Source organism: Myxine glutinosa, chromosome 11 (genome assembly GCF_964187855.1).
Source record: "Myxine glutinosa chromosome 11, kmMyxGlut1.1, whole genome shotgun sequence".
NCBI classification, from domain to species: Eukaryota; Metazoa; Chordata; class Myxini; order Myxiniformes; family Myxinidae; genus Myxine; species Myxine glutinosa.
In genome coordinates, this window is record NC_136271.1 from 86,357,595 (window position 1) to 86,366,454 (window position 8,860).

The following is an 8,860-nucleotide window of genomic DNA, read 5'->3' on the forward strand; positions in this document are numbered from 1 at the left end:
GGGGCTCGCTCTATGGTAAACACCATCGGGCATCGTCCGTTTTACCATGGCCCGATGCCGATGGCTCGCTCTATGGTAAACACCATCGGGCATCGTCCGTTTTACCATGGCCCGATGCCGATGGCTGGGGCTCGCTCTATGGTAAACACCATCGGGCATCGTCCGTTTTACCATGGCCCGATGCCGATGGCGGGGCTCGCTCACCTACCACGTGCCTCGGCGACAATGCTGCATGAGCGGGAGCAGAGCATTCCTCAAGTGCGCGCAGTAGCCATACTGCACGTTATACTCCGCGGCCGTCAGGGTCGGACCGCCGTACACGGCGTACGGCATCGCCGTTGCGGAAAAGCTTTCTGGAACTTCGAGGAACTTGAGCCGGTTCTCGAACGATTCGCCCGAGCAGGGCTTCCCGTCCCGCACGAGCACGGGCACCACCACGCGTCTCGGGGACACGTTGGGACCCAAGGCGAGCCCTTGTTCGACCCGCGCACGCTTCATCTTGTAACGGTGGTTTTGGAACCAGATCTTCACCTGAGTGGGTGTTAACTTCAGTAAACTGGCCAGGTGTTCACGCTCCGGTGCCGAAAGGTAGCGCTGGTGGCGAAATCTACGCTCCAGCTCGAAGGTCTGTGCCTTGGAGAATAAGACGCGTCTTTTCCGTTTTTTTCCCGGTTCTTCGTCCGCCCGGCACGTCGTCATGTTGCGATGCAGGAGTCCCACCTGTCCTGACCCTCCACATCGGGACCCGGAGGCACCACTTGGGGACAGATGAGCTTGAGAGGCAGTTGGTCCTGAAGTCACGGAGATGAAAGTGACAAAGAAGAGTTCACAATCATCACAAGTAGTGCATGCTGATAGTCTTCATCATACATTACAGCAGGGACTCTCTTTAAAAAAAATATGTCAACAATTGAATTATATATGACCTCAGGTTCATAACGTCAGTACGTACTTTATTTGTTTTACTATTGACAATAACCACATTGGAATAGTTCGTGACCAGGTTGTGTGTGTGTGTGTGTGTGTGTGTGTGTGTGTGTGTGTGTGTGTGTGTGTGTGTGTGTGTGTGTGTGTGTGTGTGTGTGTGTGTGTGTGTGTGTGTTGCTCTTGTAATTCATCAGGAAACACTAAGCTGTTTTCATAAACCCTGATATTTACCAGGTATAACCTCTAAAGTTCGTTTACTAGATATAAACCCTGATATTTACCAGGGATAACCTCGAAAGTTCGTTTACTAGATATAAACCCTGATATTTACCAGGTATAACCTCTAAAGTTCGTTTACGACAACTAGACTTCGTTTACTACATATAAACCCTGATATTTACCAGATATAACCTCTAAAGTTCGTTTACTAGATATAAACCCTGATATTTACCAGGTATAACCTCTAAAGTTCGTTTACTAGATATAAACACTGATATTTACCAGGTATAACCTCTAAAGTTCGTTTAATACAACCAGAGTTCGTTTACGAGATATAAACCCTGATATTTACCAGGTATAACCTCTAAAGTTCGTTTACTAGATATAAACCCTGATATTTACCAGGTATAACCTCTAAAGTTCGTTTACTAGATACAAACCCTGATATTTACCAGGTATAACCTCTAAAGTTCGTTTACGAGATATAAACCCTGATATTTACCAGGTATAACCTCTAAAGTTCGTTTACTACAACCAGAGTTCGTTTACTAAATATAAACCCTGATATTTACCAGATATAACCTCTAAAGTTCGTTTACTACAACAAGAGTTCGTTTACTAGATATAAACCCTGATATTTACCAGGTATAACCTCTAAAGTTCGTTTACTAGATATAAACCCTGATATTTACCAGGTATAACCTCTAAAGTTCGTTTACTAGATATAAACCCTGATATTTACCAGGTATAACCTCTAAAGTTCGTTTACTAGATATAAACCCTGATATTTACCAGGGATAACCTCGAAAGTTCGTTTACTAGATATAAACCCTGATATTTACCAGGTATAACCTCTAAAGTTCGTTTACTAGATATAAACCCTGATATTTACCAGGTATAACCTCTAAAGTTCGTTTACTAGATATAAACCCTGATATTTACCAGGGATAACCTCGAAAGTTCGTTTACTAGATATAAACCCTGATATTTACCAGGTATAACATCTAAAGTTCGTTTACTAGATATAAACCCTGATATTTACCAGGTATAACCTCTAAAGTTCGTTTACTAGATATAAACCCTGATATTTACCAGGGATAACCTCGAAAGTTCGTTTACTAGATACAAACCCTGATATTTACCAGGTATAACCTCTAAAGTTCGTTTACTAGATATAAACCCTGATATTTACGAGATATAACCTCTAAAGTTCGTTTACTACAACCAGAGTTCGTTTACTAAATATAAACCCTGATATTTACCAGGTATAACCTCTAAAGTTCGTTTACTACAACCAGAGTTCGTTTACTACATATAAACCCTGATATTTACCAGGTATAACCTCTAAAGTTCGTTTACTACAACCAGAGTTCGTTTACTACATATAAACCCTGATATTTACCAGGTATAACCTCTACTAGATATAAACCCTGATATTTACCAGGTATAACCTCTAAAGTTCGTTTACTAGATATAAACCCTGATATTTACCAGGTATAACCTCTAAAGTTCGTTTACGAGATATAAACCCTGATATTTACCAGGTATAACCTCTAAAGTTCGTTTACTACAACCAGAGTTCGTTTACTAAATATAAACCCTGATATTTACCAGATATAACCTCTAAAGTTCGTTTACTACAACCAGAGTTCGTTTACTAGATACAAACCCTGATATTTACCAGGTACAACCTCTAAAGATCGTTTACTACAACCAGAGTTCGTTTACTAAATATAAACCCTGATATTTACCAGATATAACCTCTAAAGTTCGTTTACTACAACCAGAGTTCGTTTACTAAATATAAACCCTGATATTTACCAGGTACAACCTCTAAAGATCGTTTACTACAACCAGAGTTCGTTTACTACATATAAACCCTGATATTTACCAGATATAACTTCTAAAGTTCGTTTACTACAACTAGACTTCGTTTACTAAATATAAACCCTGATATTTACCAGGTATAACCTCTAAAGTTCGTTTACTACAACCAGAGTTCGTTTACTAAATATAAACCCTGATATTTACCAGATATAACCTCTAAAGTTCGTTTACTACAACCAGAGTTCGTTTACTAAATATAAACCCTGATATTTACCAGGTACAACCTCTAAAGATCGTTTACTACAACCAGAGTTCGTTTACTACATATAAACCCTGATATTTACCAGATATAACTTCTAAAGTTCGTTTACTACAACTAGACTTCGTTTACTAAATATAAACCCTGATATTTACCAGGTATAACCTCTAAAGTTCGTTTACTAGATATAAACCCTGATATTTACCAGGTATAACCTCTAAAGTTCGTTTAATACAACCAGAGTTCGTTTACGAGATATAAACCCTGATATTTACCAGGTATAACCTCTAAAGTTCGTTTACTAGATATAAACCCTGATATTTACCAGGTATAACCTCTGAAGTTCGTTTACTACAACTAGACTTCGTTTACTAAATATAAACCCTGATATTTACCAGGTACAACCTCTAAAGATCGTTTACTACAACCAGAGTTCGTTTACTAAATATAAACCCTGATATTTACCAGGTACAACCTCTAAAGTTCGTTTACTAGATATAAACCCTGATATTTACCAGGTATAACCTCTAAAGTTCGTTTACTAGATATAAACCCTGATATTTACCAGGTATAACCTCTGAAGTTCGTTTGCTACAACCAGGGTACATCGGCCTTCTGTTGGCGAAGTAAATTTACCAGGCCATCCTTCCTACCACATACACCATGTCCGTAAAGGTTCTACCATTAGTACTAATTGTATTTGTTCACCGAGTCGAGGTGAGACGCACTCACCAGAAAAGGACGAGTGTTTGTGTCCACCTGGCGTCCAGCACGGCTCCCCCGAGCACGTATAGTCCAGCAGGGTGCCGGCTCTCTCGGAGCCCGTGGGACCCTGCAGGCCTCCGTCTCGGCCTCCTTCGCCGTCTCCACCGCTGTCCGAAACTGAGCTCTCGTCGTCGTCCGAGTCGTGTAGGCCGAGGATGTCGCGCACAGAAAAACTCGGTTTGACGCTGAGCGCGGGCATTCTGCGGCAAAGGTGCTCAAGTGGACGTGTCTTTCGTACACGGACGTGCAGTTCCCGTCACACGTGTTTCGTACACGGACGTGCAGTTCCCGTCACACGCGTTTCGTACACGGACGTGCACCTCCCGTCACGCGCGTTTCGTACACGGACGTGCACCTCCCCTCACACGCGTTTCGTACACCGACGTGCACCTTCCCTCACACGTATTTCGTACACCGACGTGCACCTCCCCTCACGCGTATTTCGTACACCGACGTGCACCTCCCCTCACGCGTATTTCGTACACCGACGTGCACCTCCCCTCACACGTATTTCGTACACGGACGTGCACCTCCCCAGACGCGCGTTTCGTACACCGACGTGCACCTCCCCTCAGACGTGTTTCTGTACGGACCGCTCGGCGTTCCCGAGCACGGAGACCGGGTCTTCAGCAGCACGAGGCAAACGGCGCCGCGGGTACCTGGACCTGGAGCACTTGGTGACTCGGGCCGGCGGTGCGGGGCGTCTTCCCGCGCAGGCGATTCCACTTCCACCACTGCATGGGAAAGGAAGGACCCTCTCTCCGGAAACGTTCACTTTGATTGCCCGGGGTCTGTCCGTGAGAGTCGTCAAATAGCCTCGGCTAAGCGACTCGGCTGCGGGAAAGCTGATTGGAGAACGAGTGCGCAATCACTGATCTAACCTGCAAGTCATTTGCATAATACAAGGATTACATCCATATCCGTTTTCCGCTTCTCTTCATGTCGGGCTTGAGCAGGAAAATCAAATGTTCAAATAGTTATATCATTGCATCACTATAACATCACTATATGTATATACACACACTTACCCATAGAGCTGATTCATTTTGATCTGGAGAATGTATGAATGAATAATAAATCTTAATTTTTACAGAATCGACATATTCAGCGACATTCTTTTAATTACGGCAGGAAAACGATTTGGAAATTTCTAATCTATTTCAAACGGACATTCGGGGCGTGAAGTACATTGCACATGCAACTCAAAATATACATACAATGTAAACACTTGAAAAAGAGTGAAACATTCACAGGCGATAAAAAAAGAGTTAGCGAATGAGTGAAACAATCATAGCCTATTAGAAAAAAGAGATGGGGAATGAGTGAAACAATAATAGCCTATGAGAAAAAAGAGTTGGCGAATGAGTGAAACAATAATAGCCTATTAGAAAAAAGAGTTGGGGAATGAGTGAAACAATAATAGCCTATTAGAAAAAAGAGTTAACGAATGAGTGAAACAATAATAGCCTATTAGAAAAAAGAGTTGGTGAATGAGTGAAACAATAATCGCCTATTAGAAAAAAGAGTTGGGGAATGAGTGAAACAATAATAGCCTATTAGAAAAAAGAGTTGGGGAATGAGTGAAACAATAATAGCCTATTAGAAAAAAGAGTTGGCGAATGAGTGAAACAATCGTAGCCTATTAGAAAAAAGAGTTAACGAATGAGTGAAACAATAATAGCCTATTAGAAAAGAGTTAGCGAATGATTGAAACAATAATAGCCCATTCAAAAAAAAAGAGTTACCGAATGAGTGAAACAATAATAGCCAATTAGAAAAAAGAGTCAGTGAATGAGTGAAAAAATAATAGCCTTTTAGAAAAAGAGTTAGCAAATGAGTGCAACAAAAAATAGCCCATGAGAAAAAGGAGACAGCGAATGAGTGAAACAATCACAGCCTATTGGAAAAAAAGAGTTAGCGAATGAGTGAAACAATCATAGCCTATTGGAAAAAAAGAGTTAACGAATGAGTGAAACAATAATAGCCTATTAGAAAAAAGGGTTAGCGAATGAGTGCAACAAAAAATAGCCCATTAGAAAAAGGAGTTAGCGAATGAGTGAAACAATCATAGCCTATTGGAAAAAAAGAGTTAACGAATGAGTGAAACAATAATAGCCTATTAGAAAAAAGAGTTGGGGGAATGAGTGAAACAATAATAGCCTATAAGAAAAAAGAGTTGGCGAATGAGTGAAACAATCGTAGCCTATTAGAAAAAAGAGTTAACGAATGAGTAAAACAATAATAGCCGATTAGAAAAGAGTTAGCGAATGAGTGAAACAATCATAGCCTATCAGAAAAAAGAGTTACGGAATGAGTGAAACAATAATAGCCAATTAGAAAAAAGAGTCAGGGAATGAGTGAAAAAATAATAGCCTTTTAAAAAAAGAGTTAGCAAATGAGTGCACCAAAAAATAGCCCATGAGAAAAAGGAGACAGCGAATGAGTGAAACAATCATAGCCTATTAGAAAAAAGAGTTAACGAATGAGTGAAACAATAATAGCCTATTAAAAAAAAGAGTTAGCGAATGAGTGCAACAAAAAATAACCCATTAGAAAAAGGAGTTAGCGAATGAGTGAAACAATCATAGCCTATTAGAAAAGGGAGTTAGCGAATGAGTGAAACAATCATGGCCTATTAGAAACAACAGTTAACGAATGAGTAAAACAATAATATAATAGACTATTAGAAAAAAAGAGTTAGCAAATGAGTGAAACAATCATAGCCTATTAGAAAAAAGAGTTAGCGAATGAGTGAAACAATAATCGACCATTCGAAAAAAGAGTTCGCAAATGAGTGAAACAATCATAGCCTATTAGAAAAGGGAGTTAGCGAATGAGTGAAACAATCATAGCCTATTAGAAAAAAGAGTTAACGAATGAGTGAAACAATAATAGCCTATAAGAAAAAGAGTTAGCGAATGAGTGCAACAAAAAATAGCCCATGAGAAAAAGGAGTTAGCAAATGAGTGAAACAACCGTAGCCTATTAGAAAAGGGAGATAACGAATGAGTGAAACAATCATAGCCTATTAGAAAAAAGAGTTAGCAAATGAGTGAAACAATCATAGCCCATTAGAAAAAAGAGTCAGCGAATGAGTAACACAATAATAGCCCATTAGAAAAATGAGTCAGCGAATGGGTGAAATAATAATAGCCCTATGAGAAAAAAGAGTTAGCGTATGAGTGAAACAATCATAGCCTATTAGAAAAAAGAGTTAGCGAATGAGTGAAACAATAATAGTCCATTCGAAAAAAGAGTTCGTGAATAAGTGAAACAATCATAGCCTATTAGAAAAGGTAGTTAGCGAATGAGTGAAACAATCATAGCCTATTAGAAAAAGAGTGAGCGAAAGAGTGCAACAAAAATAGCCTATGAGAAAAAAGAGTTAACGAATGAGTGAAACAATAATAGCCTATTAGAAAAAGAGTTAATGAATGAGTGAAACAACAATAGCCTATTAGAAAAAAGAGTTGGCGAATGAGTGCAACAAAAAATAGCCTATGAGAAAAAGAATGAGCGAATGAGTGCAACAAAAAATAGCCCATTAGAAAAAGGAGTTAGCGAATGAGTGAAACAATCGTAGCCTATTATAAACAATAGTTAATGAATGAGTGAAACAATAATAGGCTATTAGAAAAAAGAGTTAGCGAATGAGTGAAACAATCATAGCCAATGAGAAAAAAGAGTTAACGAATGAGTGAAACAATAATAGCCTATGAGAAAAAAGAGTTAGCGAATGAGTACAACAAAAAATAGCCCATTCGAAAAAGGAGTTGGCGAATGAGTGAAACAATCACAGCCTATTAGAAAAAAGAGTTAACGATTGAGTGAAACAATAATAGCCTCTTAGAAAAGAGTTAGCAAATGATTGAAAAAATAATAGCCCATTGAAAAAAAGAGTTAACGAATGAGTGAAACAATAATAGCCAATTAGAAAAAAAGAGTCAGCGAATGAGTGAAAAAATAATAGCCTATTAGAAAAAAGAGTTAATGACTGAGTGAAACAATAATAGCCTATTAGAAAAAAGAGTTAGCGAATGAGTGAAACAATCATAGCCTATTAAAAAAGGGAGTTAGCGAATGAGTGAAACAATCATAGCCTATTAGAAAAAAGAGTTAACGAATGAGTGAAACAATAATAGCCCATGAGAAAAAGGAGTTCGCGAATGGGTGAAACAACCGGAGCCTATTAGAAAAGGGGGATAACGAATGAGTGAAACAATCATAGCCTATTAGAAAAAAGAGTCAGCAAATGAGTAACACAATAATAGCCCATTAGAAAAAAGAGTCAGTGAATGGGTGAAATAATAATAGCCTATGAGAAAAAAGAGTTAGCGTATGAGTGAAACAATCATAGCCTATTAGAAAAAAGAGTTAGCGAATGAGTGAAACAATAATAGCCCATTCAAAAAAAGAGTTTGCGAATGAGTGAAACAATCATAGCCTATTAGAAAAGGGAGTTAGCGAATGAGTGAAACAATCATAGCCGATTAGAAAAAAGAGTTAACGAATGAGGGAAACAATAATAGCCTGTTAGAAAAAGAGTGAGCGAATGAGTGCAACAAAAAATAGCCTATGAGAAAAAAGACATAACGAATGAGTGAAACAATAATAGCCTATTAGAAAAAGAATGAGCGAATGAGTGCAACAAAAATAGCCGATTAAAAAAAGGAGTTAGCGAATGAGTGAAACAATCATAGCCTATTAGAAAAAAGAGTTAATGAATGAGTGAAACAAAAATGGTCTATTAGAAAAAAAAAGTTAGCGAATGAGTGGAACAAAAAAATAGCCCATTCGAAAAAGGAGTTAGCGAATGAGTGAAACAATCATAGCCTATTAGAAAAAAGAGTTTAAGAATTAGTG

At 38.8% G+C, this 8,860-nt stretch overlaps 1 pseudogene; it reads right to left on the reverse strand.

The window, feature by feature from the left end:
• Positions 1–204: 204 nt before the first annotated feature.
• Positions 205–4,196, reverse strand: LOC137436183 (homeobox protein Nkx-2.2 pseudogene; annotated as a pseudogene).
• Positions 4,197–8,860: the final 4,664 nt, after the last annotated feature.